We start from the raw sequence: 21,704 nt of genomic DNA on the forward strand, positions 1-21,704 counted from the left end.
TAATGTTTAGTTCACACCTGTCAGGGAGCACTGATAGAGATACTTTCAACATGTTGTGACCTGCCAGACACACTAATTGTTTTCTCATTACCGTGTGTTGATTTAAAAAATATTACAATCTGTGGCACTACGTACTGTATGATCAGATTATCTAGCAAACAGAATTAGATGTGGATTATCACATTCAAGAATAGTGATATTGGGATCTTACACGTGTCGACTTGCACTTCGTACGCCCGCCTCCTCAACCTCCACATCCTCGCCGTCTAGTTTATTCAAATGATCTAAGTTGTCTTTGTGTCTTTGGGTTTGTGTGATTTCCTTGTTGCTCTGTTTTCCATATGATTGCTCGTGTTGTTCCTGGATTACCATACCAGGATTCCTACTGTGTCCGACATAATAACACATGTAGCATGTGTGCAACATGATCAAACTATCACATTATCCAACTTCCTGTGCGTGAGCAGCAGATGGCTTTCCCATTCAGTGTGGTTGCCTCAAGAATTCACCACAGTTCACCTTAAGTACTGTTATTCTGTACTTATGTCATATGGGAATTACCATAATTACCTGCTTCTGGCCTGTAAATGGTGTCTACATCAACAGTCATAATTATAACTTGGAAACTTGGATTGCTCTGAAACCTCTAATAAATCTCACTCTGAGCTTTATCATACAAATGTTCCTTGATGTACTTATATAATGGACATAGTTCTTTACTCACTATTTGACTCCTAACATTACCACAAATGCAACAATGCCCCTGTTTTCAGTTTTTAATGAACCTGTTTCACATCAGCCTGAGTTTGTTTTTCGAGACAAAGCTTAGATTCAACCTGCAACAAAGCCCATGTTTAGATTAAATTCTCCAAGACCATGTGTGTAAAAAGCTCTAAATGTGTAGGTCAGTGCTTCTCCGTCCTGGTCGTAAGCCTGCAGAGCCCTGCTGGTCCTCATTCTAACTCTCTAATTAGAAACTGATTTACACCAGGGCCAGCAGGTGCATGCAATTAACTGCAATTAGCTGATGAGACAGAAAAACAGAGGCACTGTGGCTGCACCGCTGCTGGCGTCTGTGGACAGAGGAACGGGAACAGTGATAGTGATAGTTTGCTTATTTTAATGGAGAGACAGATCAGTTATCGTACAAAGCAAATAAAAGAAAGTCGACTGCAGCCAGTACTTATGACACAGCTGTTACGTTTCAGAAGACACTGCAACGTATTTCTTCTTGTGTGAATATTGGTAGAAAATGGCAGCTCTGATTCGGACAGGGAGCGATGGCACAACTCAACATTTACATTTTGTTCATGGTGTCAACAACAGAACAATCCAGCCTGTTTAACAGTGCACAACTTCATTTACAGGAAGCAGAAGTGGCTCAATGCAGATTCCCAGATTCCATATTTTAATATCTGCTATCAAAAGGCAGGATGAATACAGCAGGTAATCCTGTGTAGATATGAGCTCATGGTCTGAATCACACTGGTTAAGTTTTCTGAAGGTGTTGTAGTTAAAACATCTGATGCAGAGTTTAATATGAGACCTCGTGTCACGTGTTACAGTCACACTGTGGAGCTTCGAGAATTTAGTTTTTCTCAGACTGAGACTAAATGATATTTAGATGCTTGGTAAATTGAATGTCTAATATTTAGTGTGAAATAAACATGATTTTGTGTAATATAAAGGCATATTATATATTATTCTGTTTTCTTAACTATTTATTTTCACTTTTATCTTTGTATCTGATTCAGGGTTGTTAACCCACCGTTTGGGAATCCATTCTCTAGGTTTCTAAAATTACCTAAGTAGCCTGTCACACATCTAAATGCTTTGATTTTTACTCCACTTTAGCTACAAACTCCTGTCTTTTTTCTTTTTTTTCTTATTGTCACCATAGGAAATCATAATGCTGCAGCTTACAATGATGTTTTAGACATGTCTTGAATTTTGTGTCGACCCTTTTGTGTGTGTTCGTTAGCACAAATCAACATCAATACAGTAAATAAAATTATTTTTTATAGCTTGGCGGGACAGAACTGGATTAGCTTGTACAGAGTCCAGACAGATCTAGGAACCATCTATGAGGCCTTATCACCCAACAGAGATGGACTTCACTAATGCTCTTGTGCATGAATGGATGGCAGCTAATTCCTGTAGCAGGTTCTGTTAGAAGCCAAAAAGAAGGAGTGTACAGTGTTTATATTTCCTTATTTCCTGGTATTAAATTAACAAAGCTAATGAAAGTACATAAAGATTCAAGATTCAAAACATTTTATTAATCCCAGAGGGAAATAGTTTTCTCCTTGTTACAGTTGATCTCAATTCAGACAGAAGGAAAGATCCAAACCAACCTAAATATAAAAACTCAATATCTACACATCAATAGAACATTTAACATTTAAACTGTCCCTTCCCAAAATGTACAGTAAATATATTTCATTTAATTCATCATGTGCATTCCATGCTAATGATTTTATATAATAATATGCACATATTACGACAGAATCCGTTTCCATAAAGTGCAGGAGTCAGTCACGCTCTATTACTGCCTTTTAATTTACGTCTGTGCGTCTTCTGTCCTTCAGCAAATCTTTACTGTTTATTTTGTATTTCGTTGTTTTGTGAGGGCTCCTACATGTCTTAGCATGTCTTATGGTGGCAGTGTGGTTTTTTTGTGGTCTCTTTCGCCATCACGCCGCTAAAGTGGATGTGTAGTAACACTGGGGGTAATGTTAATCCTGCACTTCTCACATCTCCATAAATTAATTTGTGTATGTTGTGTGTATTTCCTACACCCGCTTTCGTGTGTGTGTGTACGTACATTTTGCTGCTCTCCATGCTCTCCCTCTCTCGTCACGTTGTAGTCGACACGGTGCCAACACACACACATACACACATACACACACACACACACTCACACACACAAACACACACACACACACACACACAGCCAGTTGCCAAGACAACCAGGAGCTAGCATGAAAGCTGTGAGAAGAGGTGGAGCATGGCACCAGTCTGACAAGCAACTGCCACCATTTGTGTGTGTGTGTGTGTGTGAAGGTGATGCAGTAATGTGTGTGTTTGTGCATATTCCTGTGTTGACCCATAATGAGACAGGGGAGGCGGGGGACGGCGACATTAAAAGCCAGAAAGAGTAAACAACAAAAGATGCTGTGTCCATTAAATGTTGTTTGCTTCCTGGTTACGCTGTGCTGTTTAAATTGAATGATTACACGTCACTTGATGTCTGGAAAAACATTTTCACCCTCTCACGAGAGAACGTATGTCCTATAGTGTGTTCATGTCAGAACTGAATGTGACTAATGTGTTATTATTATTGTTGGGATGTTGCATTCAAGTCCACATATGACAGTTTAATGATGCAGATTTGAAGACCCTGCATCACTCAGCCCATTAGTAGATATTCAAAGATATTTCATTTTGTTATCATGTGAAACAGTAGAGGTTTCACTGAGAATTAGTTTTGACAGCAGTTCACTCAAAGGCCAAAGGGTGTTTGACTCATGGAGGCAGGAAAAGAAAGAAAGCGCGTTCAAGAAGAACAGCAATCCAACCTCGACAGGAATTCATGTCAAAAAACAGTTAACATCAGGTTCTTCATAATCAACAGTTTTATCAGCCATATACAGTGACGAGAAAAAGTATGTGAACCTTTGGGAATTTCATGGTTTTCTGTATTAATTTGTCATAAAATGTGATCTGATCTTCATCTAAGTCAAGAGTATCAATAAATATGATGCCTAAAATAATTACACAGAGAAATTCTTATTTTAATGTCTTTATTGAGAACAACCATAAAAACCTCATAATCATGGTGGAAAAAGTACTTTTGGTGAGGCATGGCTCACACTTTCTGTGGGTCCAAGCACAGCTTTCAGATTTCACAAAGAATGGACCTATGAAGACTTTACCAAGAGGGTAAAGGGTTAGACGGGAATGGACCTCATGTTGTACCTGACAGCTGTTTAGTAACATTAGATGCTAGAAGATATCAGCTAGTCGTCTTTAATTTCAAATCTAAATGCCTGGTTTGTTCTGAGTTAACTCAGGGTACTGAGCTAGATGGATGTTGCAGATCATTCTCTCTGATACTTTTGGACTCTTGTTGCTCTTGTGACTGCTGACGGCACAGGTGATACTGTCATTCCGTGCAGGGTTGAAAGTCAATGCCCATTTCCTTCTCTCCACTGATGAAAGCATCCTTGAGCGAAAGACTGAACCTCAAATTGGTTCCAATAGTTGCCTCCATAAGTGTGAGTGGGTGAATGAGAGACACAATGTAAAGTACTTGGTTATAAAAGTGCTGTGTGATTGCAGCTCAATTATAAATCACATGAAAAGTAATTCTGATGCTGAATTTGATGTATCAAACAAATGAGACAAGCTAAACGGTGTGTGTTCATGGTAGTGTCGCCCAGTGCAGCCATGTGGGTCACTGATGTGTTTTTAATAGTTGTTGGACGATAATGGAGCTCTGTGGCACAAAGGGACCAGATATCAGGCTTTGGATACATATGCAATACTTAGCTAGTTAGAAGAATCAATGTATTGTTGTTGTGCATCTTTTTATGGGATTGGTTGACAAAAAAAATAGAACATTAACAGAAGTTCTTCAAATAACAAAGGCTCGTCAGGCTAAAATGACATTTTGTATTTGACATTTTGTGAATACAAAGATTTTTAACAACCACCAGCAGGATGCTTAAAATCACTGATTTGCAGAATATTTGGCAGCACAAATGTCATGTTTTTGAACCTGAAAATTAATTACTAAAAAACATTTCCTCTGCCACCTCTCCGTGGTCTGCCAGGCTTCTGTTCAGATATTAATCTCTTCACTGAGACAAGCAGCAGGTCTCAGAGCGTGTGTCCAGCAGGCTGATGGGTCAGAGGTCGGCCTGTGGACATGTTGTGGTTTGTCTAGGACAACAAAAAGATGCAGGGACACTGATTTCCACCCCACTGACCTTCTATTGTGCAGAGGTTGGAGAGGTGATGAGGGGGTCAGTGTTGATGTGTTTTATGGGGTGGTGGTGGTGGTGGTGGTCTGAACAACCTCTGACTCCTGCCAGGTCACAGAAAAGAAAACAAACATATGCTCTTTGTCCCTTTTGATTTAGAGTCCATTGAAAACTTGTGGTGTTCCACTTCATTAAATGGAATTAAGCTTTTGCTCTGTGGTCAAGATTAGTCAGCGATGATGATATGTCACAGTCTGATCTGGTCTTTAATCACCTTCAACAATGGTTAATTTGACCTAGGTTAACAAGTTAAACTGTGTAGTTTAAAATAGGAAACCTGTGGCTGCATTAAGTCAGGATGTATTGATAGGAATCTCCTGTCCCACTTTTCTCAACCACAAATTAGCGAAGTGACCATTTAATAAAAATCTACCTATTTGCTCTTTCGTGAAACGTCCACTACAGTATGTAACATTTATTTTATTTAAAATATGATTCTTAATAAGCATAGTATTTTAACGTCGAGAGGTGCAGTCTCAGACTCGTTCACCAACACTGCCAGATGTTTGCTTCTAAAGTTGTAGTATTTTTTATTATGACACTAATAACAGCAAATGCCTGAAACTGTTACGTGTGGCATATAGAAATGCATGACTCCTCCCTGAATGTGTCTAGGTGGAAAAGTTTAGTCGTCCTCTGACCTGCAAATCACCAAATTACCTCCTATGGTCCCATCGACTGCAGCTACTACTGCAGACTTGCACCTCACGTTACCAGGGAAAGGTCGATTTAACCTATGTGTGTTATTGAATCTTAAACTTAAGCTTCCTCTGTCCTTTCTCTCCTCAAGACTCTATGGAACAGTTTGAGCCAGATGAGGCTGACCACTACCTAACTGCCATAACTCGTACAGTAGTCTATGTGATAACACACACAACATATTTCAAGGTTGTAGCAGATTATATCTCCTCTTTCCATGCAGAATTGTTTTGGCGTCTTAATGTAGCCTTTGACATGATAGAGAGGCAGAAATAATTGATGTAAATGACTTTAAAAATCTCATTAGACTATTGTTCTGCAAAATCTTCTCAGTGTTCACACATTCTGACAGGATACATGATCGAGATGGCTGCAGTAGATAAACTGTAACTATAATGCTGAATCAACACTCAACCACACCAGGTAGAACATTCAGAGCTTTACAAATGGTTTCAAACCCTTGTCTGATCTAGTCCTCACCCCAAACAGTGGAGGTCAACAGAGAGTCTCCCTGACATGCAGTGTGAGTGTTTGGATCGTACATATACAGGTGGGTGCCTTTCTAAACTACGTCCAATCAATCCAGTGAAGTTCTTGATAGGTTAGTAACCAGGATGCATCATCTCTGAAGAGACTAAGCTGACAGAATAAAACTAACGTCATGCAAATAACTGAACATTTCCTCTCCTACACCAAAAACTCCACCCACCACCACTGAACACCCAGAACACCCTGGCAGCGGGGACACTTACGCAGCCCAGACAAACCTCCACCATCCTCATTACTTTTACCTTTTACCGCTCTCATCCTGCTATGGCAACAGTGAGACAATGGTCAGTTTGTGTGTAGCTTTAGATTTAATGTTGGGGTGTTAATAGTGATGTGGGGGGGTGCGGTTGTTGTTGCTGCAAATGGAAGTATAAGTACTCCGAGGGTGTGGTGCGGTTGTTAAAATGCAGACACTGACAGTCGCCTTGAACTTGAACCCCCCTGAGGTCCCCTTGACCTTAGCTCTTTTCCCGTGCTCCTCTCTGCCCTCAGCGGCGGTGGCGGCCTTTGTTGAGCTGTCGGCATTAACTCTTCGCAGCCCCTCTCTCACAACCTCCTCCTCCTCTTCCAACACTCTCTTCTCCATCTTCCCCCAGGGGCCAAGCCTCTTCTTCTTCTTCAGTCACTTCCCCCTGTGTGGCTGATTTTTGGGGTACACCCATCTGGTCTGTGGCAAACGCCCCAGTGGGGAATTTTGTTTTCTCAGAATGCTAATCTGACCCAAGGGGGTTTCATTCCCACATTCTGGGACGTGGGATTTATTCTTTTGTTTTTGAGGGGAGAGGCTGTTCTGCATTCCTGTCGTCCCATCGTAAGTAAGTGGGTGCAAAGTCAGGCGTCCACCGAAGGGTAATGATTTGGATTTTGGTTTGAGGTGTGACTTTGCTATTAAAATCAGTAACAGAGTTGATATTTTGAGGTAATAAACTGAGAAACACAAACCAATCTTAAATCTGTTGAACCCTCTCCAGCATTTGAACTTTCACCCGACAGCATCAATAAACGTGTGCTGTAACCCTAATGTCTCGGTGTAACTTGATTTTACTACACTGTAAAACCACATTTAGATTCAGCCGCTCTGGTCGCCCCTGTTTATGGGATTTCGCCTCCTAAATACTCGCTTTCCCAGGAGCTTTGCCCTGATTGTGTCTCGCACCATTATCATTGTTTTTATTTTTTTGTCGTTTCTGAAAGATTTGTCGCCAAAATTAGGACCTGTCACTGATCAAATAATGATGTGAGGAGAGGAGATACATTACATTTTTGATTTTGTCAAAACACCTCCATGGTGCCAACAACAGCCTGGATGTTTGCTGGCGAGAGGAGGAAGAAGAGGAGGAGGAGAGGAGCCGAGTGATTTAATCTGCTAATTTTTCTCAGGTCTTTTGGCTGTTGACAGGCAAGTGTAATGGTCCTTCAAGTAATGGAATCAGCCACTCAAGCAACACATGCACACACACACACACACACTTGCTCACAAACACATTGCACATACACATTCATACGCTGAAAGCACGCCTGTTTTGCATATGAATGACATCACCGTAAAGTTTTCTGGGGAGGTTTTTGGCGGTTGGGGAGGACGGAGTGGGACGTGGTGGAGAGGAGCGCTATGAAAGGGAAAACATTAGTCAAATCACTTCCCGCTTCAGTCACTCGCCCCGGCCAAACTACTTGACATTCCACAACAGGGCTCTCTCGCCTTCAAGAAAAGCATCCTCAGTGATCCGGACGTGGAACTCGTCAGGCCAAAGCTGCAAGTTTTGCTAACCTCTCCTGCTGAAGTATTCCTCCTTCATTATATAAACACATAAGCTCCAAGAAATTGCTTCAGGGTGTGAGTGGATTTTAAGCTTAGTGATATAATCGAAGCTACGCTCTACCTGTACAAGTGACAAAACTTGAAATTAGAACATTGTCACTGGTGAAAACCCTGTCACACGGTGACATGAAGACAGTTCTGTTTCTTTCCCAAATTCATTAGATAAACTGAAAACTGCACGGTTGTCAGAATAAGAAAGGCAAGTTTAAAATGTATTTTTGTAAAACAGAGACTCAAAAATATCCAGTGAGGAAACACTTCAGTCTTTTATAGTGTGGTTTTAGATCTGTAGCTTCATGTGCAGCTTCACAATGTTACATCAGATATTTGAGCTGTTTTCAGTCAATGTCATGTGATTTTAAAACATGACCACAATTTAGTGATGTGGTATTTTAGAGTGTTAGACAGGCCGGTAGCAGTAGAGCCTTTATGACATTCTTTTACAATTGGTGTAAAATTCAGTATGCAATAAATCATATTTTATAAAATGACCATCAGTAAAATAAGGTAGTAATAGGGTGAGATTTGTCCCTGCAGAAAGTGAAGACACACATACACTGTTGTTGAAACCAGAGCCACAAGATTTTTACTTTTCATTTAAATTAAAACTAGTTTTAACCCAAATGTCATTTGATTTGCAAATGCCCAAATCAAAATTTACCATTCTGCTTTACCAGCTCCAGATATCATCTGTGCTCCATGGTGCATTTTGAAAGGTTATGACATTTATTCTAGCTATTTTTCAAATAGTTCAATTATTTGTTTCCTAAACTCTAGTGTAACACCTGAATGCACCACACTGACAGGCTTTTCATTTCGGTCCAATCTTTCAGCTTCATTACCGTCTAATGACAACATAATTTTAGCAACAATAAAAGTCTCCTGCGAGTAGTGTCTGATCTAAGTGGACCAGTCATGTATAAGGGGCTAAAATGCATCACTCCATCAATGCCATCAATGGATCTAGAAAGCCTTGATAATCTCCACCCAATATACCCAAGACAATCCAGCTCAACACACACACACACACACACACACACACACACACCCTCCTTTATTCATCGTCTACAGTCATCATAATTGGAACGTTTCACAGGAAAACGTACCCTTCAAAGTATCTGAAGCCATTTTGTCTTTGCTTATTGGACGTTTGCCAGGCTGCAACTCTGAGAGGCAGCTCACAAAGGTGGACAGATCTGGACAGACGCCACTTTTTCTTGGCACCAACTACCTTCAGATCAAAAAACACACATCCTCTACCCTAGCGACCGGTTGCAATCACGTTTCCCTCCAAAATCACACAGAATGGCCTCCGAGGGGCGCATTCCTGAATACCAATGACGGTTCTGAGGAACTTGTGAAAGGAGCAGCACCCGAGATCCTAGACTTTGGACGTGCACCAAAACCCGCCATTTCCCACTTTAGGCCCCCCTGCCACTAGCCCCTTTGTACTTGTCCATCAAATTGTTGTGGCTGGAAGTGTGGCCTTTCCAATGTTTAATGATCCAATCTGATACAAGCAGCATTAATGTCACTGTGGCGCCATCTTGGAATCTGATTCATTCAGCAGCATGATCTCATATAGCGAGCAGCCATTTTGTGCTTTATGTCAAAAAGAAGCCGCGCCATAACTCCACAAAGCAGCGCCTTCCACACAAGACTTTGCCATTTAGGATGGTAAACACATCAAGATTAATGCAGGGTGGAGGGTTTTGTTTTGTCTCAGAGACCTGACAAACATTTGAGCGCGAGCTGTTATAACTTAGACCGTGATCCAACATGGCTGCAAATGACAGCCTGGTTGTACGCCGTCACTCCAGCTTGCTCTAGTGTGCTTAACATTGACACTCAGTTCATTAAGGCCTATAGTGCTTGGCTAATGCAACTTGCCTCTTGGCAGCATGACAAAAACTGTGAATCAGATTATGAGGGCCATAACGCTGCCAAGAAACACTGAGGGCGAGGGGAGTTGTCACAGAGGACCGGCGCTCGCTCGCTGGATGTTAACGCCTGGGACATAATGTAATTGCAGCCTGCCCTGGTTAATAAGGGCACTGTAATATTTGCATGGAGATGCTGTTTATGTGTACTACAGCTCATTTCAACGCACAGCACAGCTGTAAACAAGAGAAGAGTGGCTTGTAAAGCCTCTGCTGCTACGCATTGAGGATGCAGACACCCAAGGGGCTGCGTTGGGGCTGCGTTTAAAACCTCTTTCACTGAATTACACGAGACTTCATAAAAGAGGCAGAATGAATGAAAAGAGCTGTGTGATCAACCTGTACTATAAAGGGTTACATTTCATTTGTTTTACAGTGGGATTACTCTCTTTTACATGACAATGCTAATGAATTGTGAGGGGCCCATATGTCTGTGTTTTGGCGCGTTTGCCATATGTGGTGTCAGACAGCAAATCACACAGGGGAAGTGTTCAACACGGCACAAGGTGGCCTGCACGGCAATCATCACAATCCAGAAGCAAAGTGCTACTGAGCTCTTTGTTTTCCCCAGATCTGGAATAACAGTCATCTAATGGAACATGTGTAGATGCATATTAGCTAATACTTACCCCATCCATCCAACATCAGTGAGTTCAGGATTTTTACTGCTTCCTACAGTGTGCACCTTTGCACCGATTCGTTTTGCATTAAAACACAACAGAGCTCCACTGTCTTTTTCCCATGCCAAACACTACAGAAAATAAACCCACGTCCCTGATGGTGTTTTGAAAATTGTTTGATCTCAGGGGAATTGTGATAATCTTTTCATTTGGCTGTAACATTACGTTGGAACTGAAATGCAGTTGATTTCTCTGTAGACTTGACTGGCATGAAAAAAGCTAAATATTTAAGGGAAGCTGCAAGCCATTGGGTAAATTTAGATTTTGTTAATCTACCTCCTGTCTCTTAGATAAACATTTATTTAAATTTCTGTATTTCACATGAGTTACATCACTATTGATTTACTGAACAGCAACCAAGCTCAGTGATTTGCTCCAGGACACTCCAGCAGCACGTGACCACTGAATTTACAACTAATCAGTAGATGACCCTGTTACTTAATGACATGCAGATCAAATTCACAAACACACACAGCAGTCAGTTTTCCATTGTTTTCAATGTAAACCTTTATTATTATCCCAACAGTTTTCCATAGAAAGGCACATGTGGTGAACATTCATTCACAGTGATTAGATTGCATAACACAAACACTGCTGCTTATATATAAAAAACAATATGCTATGGCATTTAGAGCAAAGCTGAATAGATATGTTTGATCTGCATTTAAGGAAAAAAGGAGATTTAGTGCGACCCATTTAATTATTTTAGACCACAATTCGTGGTTTTTATGCCTCTGGACTGATATCAGAAGAGTGACTTTTTTTGCTAGAGATTAAAAACATAATTTCAAGCTTATCCAGGCAGATAAGTAATTGTCTTGAGCACTGGGATGTGCATGATTATCAAAAGAATACATTTTCTAAATTAGGCCAAGATAGTCTCTCTTGAATCAATTGCAAAAGCGCTGCATAGACATAGATTGTTTAAAGTAATATTTAAAAGATTTGCATAGATTATCAATCGTAATAAAAAATTTGCCACTTCCCGAAAATTAATATAGAATGAATTAGGCTGCGATAGTACTTGCTTTATTGCATCTGAGTGTGTGTGTGTGTGTGTGTGTGTGTGTGTGTGTGTGTGTGTGTGTGTGTGTGTTAATGTCAAGGACAGGAAATTAAGGCAGTGTTTGAAACCAATGTATTTGTCATGTCTCACCCAACGATGTATCATTACAGCAAAGCAGGTAACGGCTATGAGCCAAACTGCTGCGTTTCAGAGTCTGCTGGGAAGGTTTTAATAGTGTGGTGTGTTCTGTATACACGCAGCCAGAAGCTACTTCCTGCTGATCAAACACACTTCTGCCATCAGGAATATTAAATGTGTGAATCCACATTTACTCACACTGTAGCTCATGGCTCCACACTTAAATCAAAGTCTGTTAAGGCTGCAAATATGAGATTCAATACATCCACTGATGAAACAGAGCTATTCTGTCATCTGTCACACACACACACACACACACACACACACACACACACACTCATAGTTCTGTATCAGTATAATAACAACAGGAATGCAGGCTTCTCAAAAACCATTTCTCTTGATGATGTCTGAAAGAAGAATGTCTTTAAACTGGTAGCCCTAAAAAATCCAGAGTAGTGATAAAAGTGTCTCCACCCATCTGGGATTGAAGATGAAAAAAAAAAAGACCAAAAAAAAAAAAAAAAAGATTAAACAGTTGCATAGAGTATAAAGACGACAGCTCACTCCTTCGCCACTGTGTCAGCCGACACATGGAGCTGCCCAATCGCAGTGCAGTATTATTCACTGCTGCCGTGGGTCTCACATTCACGTGTCTTTGAGTCCTAGCAACTACAACAAAAGAGAAACTGAACACAACGAGGGCTACAGCTCAACTAATCACACATCAAATCAAAGACATATTATACTGCTTCATATCTAATTAATGTTGTTTATAGGCAAATAAATGAAATTATGATTACAAAATTCACACTTTCCCTTATACAAAGTCACATTATGGACCATTTAGTCCGCTGATCTTCAGTCCGGACCTTGTTTCCCACAGTCACAGTCCAGCATGAGGTTTGCTCAGTGTTCACAACTAGTCCAGCTTGACTTTGGGGTCAAGTAATGCGTCACACAGCAGCATCGAAGAGGTGGAAACAGCGCCTCAGTGTTCCAACGTCATGACAGGAATCGCTACTGAGTCGTGTTCAGACAGCGAAGCCGTCACCTCTGTTTACTCCGCACTGAAGGGCCACTGAAGCAAGCGTCCTGCTGTCCCTCCGCTGTGTGCTCTGTCAGTTTCACATCCCGCTGCACTGACACCAATCACCTGAAAACAGAAAGGTAACTTTAAGATACAGCTTGGATTCCTTAGAGACAGGTAAAATACACAGTGGGGGAAATCATGTGAATGTCATAACAGTTACTTGACACAGTGGACTGTGAATGTCAATTCAGGTGTCAGAAAGAAGGGGTCTCCTCAAAATTTCATGTGTCCTAAATCTGGCTGAGGCAGCAGCACAGCTGCATGTACCAGCTGAAGAGATTGAGGCTAAATTGAAAGGCCTTAACGGGAGCCTGGTACGGTAGGAGCTGCTAATACAAAGAGGAAGCATGTGACACACCCTAAGCTAGGCTGAGTTGGACTTCTGAAGGCCATCAAACCCCCTTTTTTGCTACATTTTCAAGCAGCTCAGACAAGGAACTTAAAATCTTACAGCAGGTCACAGAGTGCAGACCGAACCAATAATGCACGTCCAGCTTAGCTGCAGAAATCAACAACAATCAAGCTTATTAAGATCGTCCGAGATATTAGCGAGCAAAAGTTAGCCTTGGTATTTAGCATTACGCCGTTGTTCAAAGTGGGTGCACTCAGCCAGGGAGGAAGTGGGGGAGGGAGTGGCTGCAGAGGTTGGTGGCATAGAAGTCAGTCTCGGGTATTGGTGTCGCTTTGAGTTATTGGCATCGTGGTCTTGTTTTGTTGAGAGGACTACAGTGAATAAGCTTGTTAATGGTAAATTTACAGCCCCAGCATGTGGCCTAATAAAACCAGGGGATAGAGAGGATGATGGGAATGATTGTGATTTTGTGTGTGTGTGTGTGTGTGTGTGTGTGTGAAGGGGATGAGGAGGGGGGTACAGTTAGAGAAAGGGAGAGAGAAAAGTGGAAGGCGCCGGTAATTAAGAGTCTAAAAGGGTGTGAGAGAGGCGCACACTGCTCAAAGCAAACTTTGAGCCTGGATTCCTCACTTTTTATTTGTGCCCCCCCCCCCCCCCATTCCTCTTCACTCTCTCCCTCACTCTGCTGAATGAATAGCTATCACAGTGCTTTGGTGTCCCAGCTAGCAACACCCCCACTGTCTTCCAACCCGTTCTCAGCACTCCCCCCTCCAGCACGGCTCTGAATAGGGAGCCGAATTGAGCAAACAGTCAGACTGTCAGCTCAATAGGAGGTCTGGCCATGAACTTGAAGTCCTTCCCAGGCCCCCAGCCTCACATTAGGGTGGGAGGGGTGGTGGTGGTTGGGGAGACAAGAGGGATGAGGGGATGTTGGTGATAGGGGGTTGCAGCCAGACTTTCGGGGGGCCCCTATGTGCCAGTGCTGGGGGACCCCTGCCACAGAGGTTCCCAAGGCTGGTGTTCTTGCTGGAGCAATGGGGGCAGGGTGCCCCAGCTGCCTGCTAACCCTCCCCTCCCTCTGAAGCACAGTCTGGGCAGGAGGGGTGCTGATAGTGGGGCTTGTGCAGACGGGACAGTGTCTGCTTCTCTGCCAAAGCTCTTCTAGACCCTGTCACACACACACACACACACACACACACACACACACACACACACAGAACCAGACACAAGCTGCTTGTTGTGCCCACCCCCTCACCACAGCTAGCTCGCAGCCCTCTCAGGCTTCTCATCATCTCATTAGCCAATGCCAGCCACTCTACTGTCTACTGTTTGTATTGTTTTGGGCTCTGCATAATTTACACAGTAAATTGAGAACGTCCTCGGCCCCCTTTGCTCAATCTACCACCTGTTTATGGAGGCCTGACCGTGATTAGTGCACTCTGGGTTTGACACAATTACCACAGCACTTCTTAGAAAAGCCAAGCAACACATCCACACTGTCAAAAACTACAATGTAGAAACCTTACTACTGACCCCGTGTGACATCTGGTATCACTTAAGGTTGAGTCTGTGCAAATGTTGGAAATCGATATTGAAATAAAAAAAAAGTTTGGCATTCAATTCAGATTTTATCTTATAAACTGATGAAGTTTGTTCCTTCAGGTTCACCCCGTGGGTGATATCAGCAGTCTCTTTGTGAGCACTATGGATTGAAACAATACTATAAGTTAGCATTAACATTGTCTCTCTGACCTACACAGCACAGACACAAACAAAGGGAGGTCTATCTGTTGTGAGGACAATGGCGAGCATTGTTTACTGGCTGCCTTACTTAATCAAGCCCAGCCGACGCTAATTGGTGTTTTGGTTTAAGCGGTTTTCAAAGTTGGGAGCTCCCTGGTTGGAGTAGTGCTGCACTACAACAAGCTCGCTCAGGGAGAACAATACTCAACTTGTCTGAGCACCGACTGGCCTCCAACACTCGACACTCGCACAAAGAGAGGCTTTCCAGTAGTGAGACTATCGAGGTCCCACTTTTTCACTTCTTCACCATTATTTTGTTCTCTCTATCTCTGCTGCTTTGTTTTATACTGCAGTGTTCCTTACTGTGACGAGAATGTGAATATTTGTTTGTGGATATCGTCATGTTCTACCCAACAGATGTGCCCACATTGACATTCCTTCAGAATTTATTTAAGGAGGTGAAGAAAAAATTAATCTAAAAGTCTGTTTCTGTTATAGCATGTAGTAAAAATCATTTAAAAGACTCCATCACATTGTTTTATGTCTACAACTAATTACAATGTGCAGATTCTACAGGGTTTTAACTATATGGCATTATGAAATGAGCCTCTGTACTGTCCAGAAGGCACGACTTTCAGCGTATCTCCAAAATGGCAGCCGCCGCCATGTCAGGGCACGCATGTGAGGATGGCATGAGAATTCCCCAACGGGAAAGAAAACATGGAGCTTCGAAGGACAGATGCCCACTGAAAGCCTCCTGAGAGGCATTGAGAGCAGAGTGATTTAATGTGAACACACATACAAAACACGCTCCACCCACATCAACTCACCCCCCCTCTACCCAGCAGCGCATCTCATGAATCGTGCAATTAACAAATATATGAGGTGATTAAAACGAAGGCTGTACCCCACTGGAGAAGAGGAGTGAGGGTACAGGAAGGTGGAAAAGGAGAGGATGGAGGGTAGGGGTGGCGCCAGTGGGAAGATGCAGCATGGCGGGCGCAGTGGGTTTGGTGTGTTACCTGCACTGACTGGTCTTCCCACTTCCATTTCATGCCAGCGTAGCTCTAAGATGGTGGCGCGGGCTGCGTCTCGCTGTACGGGAAAAAGGGGCAGTCTGCTGAGGATGGAGCAGAGGAGGAAGGGAGGAGGTGGGAAGAGGCGATGCAGAGGAGGGCGAGGAGAGAGGGAGGGCAGAATCAACAGCAACCCCTCCTTCTCCTTCTTCTCTGTTTTTCAGTCTCCTTTTGCCAGCTTTCCTTCAGTGGTGTCGTGGTGATAGCCTGCACAGAAAATGGGGAAGAGAAAATCAGAGGGCAAGGGAAAATTTTTAAGAGCGTGGTTTAGCCATCAAAACACACGTGTAGTTCACGGAAGCATAAAAATGCAAGCCATGGACCCACACGAATGCATGTATACATGCACACATGCACACACAAACACACACACACCTTTTCATGTCTGTTCTCATGGTACAGTCTGCCCCTGAGCATGCAAATGACTTTCATTATGCAAATGCATGCAAATCAGATCCAACCATCTGAGAATCAAGGGTGGGAAAGAAAAAAAAAACTAGACACAGAGATTGAATGAAAGAATGAAAGAGAAAAAGGGAACAAGAGAAAATCCTTTTGAGTGGCAGGAGGCGGTAAGTTAGGTAAATGCTCTGTGGAAAACAACAGTAGCCCAATTGGGCAAACACGATTACCTTCTTTTATTGTGTCTGGGACTTAATTTTTTTTATTTAATTTGCTGAATCCTCGTCATTTTACAGGATGCAAGGTTTTTATCTATTTGATGTCACTGCCTTTTGTAACAAAGGCTTTCTTAATGTAAACACTCTGTTACCTAAATTCAAGGACACTGATGATGCAAGCATGCATTCCTGTCACCATGCACCTGACAGCTGCAGTTAAGCGTTACTGGAAATAATGCTGCATTATCAGCATAGGTAAAATTGAAAACAGCTGTTCAGTACTGCCGTCACTAGTTAAGCCAACTTGAATTTGATACAGTTTTGTAAATATGACTGTAGTGTTATTGTACTTTAGCCGTATCAGCTGACTCAAAAAGCCTGTGTTCCCACTGCAGCCATTCTCATAATAGGATGGATCTATGCATTTGCATGTGGATCATTGCAAAACAGTAAGCAGGACTAGCTTAAGGCAGGTCAGTAGGTGGCTAAATGCTATTACCATCAACACAGAAACGCCACAGTGGATTATCCGATGAAATGGGTCATATTTAATTGCCCGAAATCAAATCTTACCCTCAGTTGACCATACCTGCCCATGCAATCTTTTGAGTCTAACACCAAGGTAGCACTCTGTAACAAGCTTGCTAAATGCAATATTCACTACAACAGGTGGCGTCTGTACCTTACAGGTTTAGCCTGATAGTTTCTGAACTCTTCCATTTAAAGAAATCAACAAAGAAAGCTGACTAATTGGTAAAGGGAGCACACATCTGATTGTGCTAATGCTCTGCAGCCAGCAGAAAGGATCCTCCATTAGCAAGCAAAGGAGGGAGCCAGCTTTTGTCTCTGGGTATCAGTAGGGGAAGGGTACGTCTGAAATTGGAATAAGGTGGTAAAAACAGGGGTGACTTGGAGTGTGAGAGATCTGGGGTGGGTAAGCAGGGAGGGGAAGGACTACAGGGGTGGGGTACTGCTGAATGGTGGCAAACCTCCTAATTGGCACTTGACATTTTTTTGCCATTGGCACTGGAGTGGGCCAGCTTTCAAGCCCTCTCTGGGTCCTTGTTGGAAAAGTGCCTTATGCAAATATGGCGAATGGGCTCTATTGTGAAGCCTCTGATATTAACAGCTCACACAACAATGAAATTGTGTGCTTACTCTGGACTGGTAGGTGTGTGAGAGAGAGCTAGACAATGGCAACGGGAGCAGCTTCAGTCTGAACAGACCCTCCATCCGATGCTTTGCCAAGTCATTTCACCAGAATAGGCTTTTTTGAGGACAGAGGCTCTCAGTAAAAGCTTTATTAACGACTGAAACAAACAAATGCATGCACTGTTTTGCCCTGGCTGTGAGAGTGTCTCTGTTTGTACTGCCGCTGAATGGCTTGATTTATTGTGGTTGAAAATACGGAAGGTATAGATAGAAAGGCTCTTCATTCTCTTCGAAAGATATTTCCCCTCTTAAAACATCACTGTCTCAGTTCTAAGTGTGAAAATGTATTCATACTTTTGTGCTGTGCCGCACTCCCTCTGATATTTCTTTCTTTCTCTGTGTGCCGGCATTGTTTACCCTTACTCACTCCCTTGGGTGAGCACAGCTCGAGATCTAAAGATATCTGCAGAATCCCTCTGGAGAAAATTTTGGCAAATCACTGGAGAAATGTGGCAAAACTGATCCACATTTTCAAAAGCAGTAAAGATGATAAGAGGACAGTGCTGGACAGCAAAAACACACAAGTGACTAAAAGTCAAAAAGGCCTAAATTATTCTTGTTGTGTGAGACCACAAAGCAAATTTCATCTTTATCTCCACACCACTCAAAACCAACAGGGAGGCAAGCAGAACAATTGGTCAGACAACAGCAGTCACCCCTCGTGTGGTCCGAACACAGTCAAAGTACACCTGTTACTGCTAAGTTGCCAAACTTAATCTTCTTTGTCTAGGGAGGCCCATTGACTTTTTCAACTGCCTTAGATACATTCATTTCTCTGTCAGTGTATAGGGGTGGAAGGAATGCCAATGTTGTAGAAAATAACAGGGTCTGGCCTTCTGCTCCGGCCCAACAGCGAAGCCATTTTCCAAACCCTGTTGGTGTGTTCCATCAGGAGAAAGAGAGGCAGAGAAAAGGGGGCAAGAATCACTGGGTCTTATTCAAAAAACTGTCTGGCTGCTTGGACCCGGCAAGGCTGAAAGAGAGGCAAAGGGATGCATTGTCCCTCAGTGACAAGTGGACTAGCTCTATTGACTGTAAAGTCTACTGGTGGGGGGGCAAGTAGGACCCGGCCACAATGGCTGTTTTTCTATTTGACACTTGGAGTCTAAATCTGCTTGCCTAGTGCATGAAAGCTAAGACAAACCCACCACCCTCCTCCTCCTCCTTCTCTTTCCTTCTCCACCCTTTCTCTTCACGCTCTCTTTCTATTTCAGATACTGCCATGGGACACAGAGAAAGAGAGAGAGCAAAGGCCCTGAGGTGGTTTTTAGGAACCATCTCTGTTCCACTCTTAGGCAGGCAGAAGCTAAGACGATCTATACTCTGGGGTCCTCAGTGTGAAGTGTTAGTGATATAACTGTGCCACACACAGAGCCAGCACAAAGCATTTGCACCATGACATGCATCTCCCAGGGCACTGCTTAGGGTATAAACACAATCTGTCCAATGCTTCAGTTCCCATTTACCTCTAACACTGTAAATGACACAAGAAATGGAGCAAGAGGAGTCAACTTAGTTTCAGATTGTGCAAAATCTGCCCAATTTGTATCAGTTAAATGTGTAAATGTGACCTTGTAAATGCAGAATCTACCTGCACATATACAAGTGCTTGGTAGTATTCAGGCACGATCATTAATCTGTAAAGTACAATAAGAAATGATAGACATGCTGTGCTCATAAGTCCTCACTGCAATAAAAACACAGCAGCACAACAGAGATGGAACCAGGTACTATTTGCCATCCAAGAAGGTGACATCTCCAGCTGTCACTTCCTGTCAAGGCCCTCGTTCCTCTCGTTTACTAGCTGAGCCCTGAGCTCAAATGTCACACTCAGCACCTGCAATGCAGCAGGCGGGCAGGAACGAATGCAGGGCTTGAAGAGATTGACATTGTGAGGTGATCCTGCCACAAAATCTTTTCAGAATTTCACTTTAGCCCTGAACAACTGCTTAGAATTTGTACTATGCCAAGCTCAATATATCCAAACTTCAGGGTGACGTTTCAGCTGAGCCATGTTGAGACAGCAAACCACCATGTGGAATAGGTATTAGAATTGGAGTTCAATGCTAGCCTTGTAGCTCCAAAGCCTTTAGACCTAGGGAACAGTCCTTAGTGGCCTCACTCAGCAGGAGTAACCCTCTAGCTTTGATGGGTAGAAAAGAAATCACACCTTCAATCAGCCATCAGAGGACTTGAGGTTGAAGATCTGATTGACCAATTACTCCTCACTATGAGCCCGGGCAAAGAACCTAAAGGCTCAGATTGTTCTCCTTCTCTCACTCATGGATCTCGTCACTGGGGGTACTTTCTGCTTGATTGCCCCTGGACCACTCCCTCTTTGGAGCCTTGCAAGCACACACAGCACCGTTCAGCAAGATCCCATCAGGCCTTTTCACATGGTAGCACCTCATGCAATGGAGGCTTTGCCACGGCCTATTCACAACCAAGCCAACTGTCACGCCAAATCAAACAACGGCCAGGACCCCAAATCAAACATCTTTTCGTGCAAAAGGGAAAAAGGAGTAGGTGGGAAGGAGAAAAAAAAATAAACAACGGCTAACTTAACAAAACTGGCCTCAAACTAATTCTTGTCTGTTCGCTTAGGTGCCGGCGGGGTACTGGGAGCCCGGATTAACTTGGAGGGATCATTCTTAACTCACACAATCCCATCCAAGTCAGAACATATGTATAATTCATAGCACCGTATGCAGCTCCTATAATATAAAAGGCCCACATTCTTTTGATATTGCATGTCCTCTTGATGCTAAAGATGCAAGCAGCAATGCTGAAATATGCGGAACTAAGTGAACGGAGCATTGATCAAACTGACTAGCAAACTGATTAGCTAACACCAACTACTTGTTCAAAGACTTGTCAAAGTCCACTGGCTTTGGTGAATCAGAGTCTTTTAAGCAAGCCTGTTGCTCCTGGCCATGTGATTCTAAGACTAAGCCCTTGCATGCAGCTCCACACAGGATCATGAGGCTTATTAGATTAAAAGTGATCCTGTTGCACCAACCGTACTGGTATGGATCATTTCATCTGGCTACAGGGAGCTGTAGGAAATATGTACAGCAATGTGACATTTATTTTCGCAAGCTTGCCAACGCTATTCTGTATTTCCAAATACTGAAAGGTCAAAACCACAAGTATAAACTTTACCGTAAAGTTTACCTAAAGGCCTGTGGTCAGGAAATTGCTCACACACATGCACTCATACATATATAATCAACAAACCTATTAAAGAGTGCCAAAGACTATAATCGTGTCTCCTACCTTCTGCTTTATTCTGCTCCCACATCTTTTCCACTGCCATCCATTTTCTTCTCTTGGGTTCTTGTAGCAGAGTTTATGTTGTTTTGAAGGGAGGCAATTTTTTAGGGTTCTTGATGCCTTTTCAGGAGTGTAATGGGATTCTTGTTACTTTCGGTTATCTAGCTTTATGAAGAATGTACATCACTCATACAGCTAGATAACCAAAGATAACAACCAACCCCTAAGGCCACCCATCCTCTCCAGCCATAAGTGAAGTAACATGGGCCAAGTCCAGACCTATCAGCAGGGGAGAACGTTGTTAATAAAAACATGATCATGTGTGTCCATTTCTTTAATTTTGAAATATTTAAAAAATTGCAGACTAATTTTAGATTGAGTTAAAATCAATGCAAATGTTTAATTTAGGGGAAAAAGCTAAATGCAGTTCATGAAAAATCTTGTTCTTCTGAAATGGCC

General features: G+C 42.7%; 1 long non-coding RNA gene across 1 annotated transcript; it reads right to left on the minus strand.

Moving 5' to 3' along the window:
• Positions 1-11,508: 11,508 nt before the first annotated feature.
• Positions 11,509-21,385, minus strand: LOC113170325. The gene is made up of 3 exons (XR_003299630.1): positions 21,249-21,385; positions 16,087-16,347; positions 11,509-13,032 (listed from the first exon to the last, which is right to left on the minus strand). It is a non-coding gene; the product is annotated as an uncharacterized LOC113170325 (long non-coding RNA).
• Between the last annotated feature and the right edge of the window lie 319 nt (positions 21,386-21,704).

The sequence above is a fragment of the Anabas testudineus genome, chromosome 16 (genome assembly GCF_900324465.2).
Source record: "Anabas testudineus chromosome 16, fAnaTes1.2, whole genome shotgun sequence".
Taxonomy (NCBI): Eukaryota; Metazoa; Chordata; class Actinopteri; order Anabantiformes; family Anabantidae; genus Anabas; species Anabas testudineus.